The following is a 342-nucleotide window of genomic DNA, read 5'->3' on the forward strand; positions in this document are numbered from 1 at the left end:
ATTCATAATTTCGCCTCATGCTCTATATTTTCGGCGCCAGCGGGCATGCGTAATCCGACCAGTTTCCATGTGAAACTGATAGCCGAAATGCGCAACCCGATTTTCTGGATACCATAGAGTTGCCGACGCAAGCAGTATTTCGCTGAATTTCCGCAATGTTCATAGAGAGCAGGTCGCCGACACTAGGTCCCCTCGCAGAGCCGACGTCGAAATGAGAAAATCGTCGACCGAAGACAAAGTCCAGCAGCATAGTCTATATGTACGTATATATTGTATATGCATATCGCCGACGGCCGTATACATGAAAAAAATGGCGCTCGGCAAATCGCAAATACGCAGGCG

General features: G+C 48.2%; 1 long non-coding RNA gene across 1 annotated transcript in view; it reads left to right on the forward strand.

The window, feature by feature from the left end:
- LOC106809456 overlaps window positions 1-226 on the forward strand; it is a 7270-nt gene extending 7044 nt beyond the window's left edge. Inside the window, exon 3 of the long non-coding RNA XR_001393876.1 lies at window positions 166-226. This is a non-coding gene — a long non-coding RNA (uncharacterized LOC106809456). The remainder of the gene's footprint in view (window positions 1-165) is intronic.
- The last annotated feature ends 116 nt before the right edge of the window (window positions 227-342 follow it).

The sequence above is a fragment of the Priapulus caudatus genome, unplaced genomic scaffold (genome assembly GCF_000485595.1).
Source record: "Priapulus caudatus unplaced genomic scaffold, Priapulus_caudatus-5.0.1 Scaffold356, whole genome shotgun sequence".
NCBI lineage: Eukaryota > Metazoa > Priapulida > Priapulimorpha > Priapulimorphida > Priapulidae > Priapulus > Priapulus caudatus.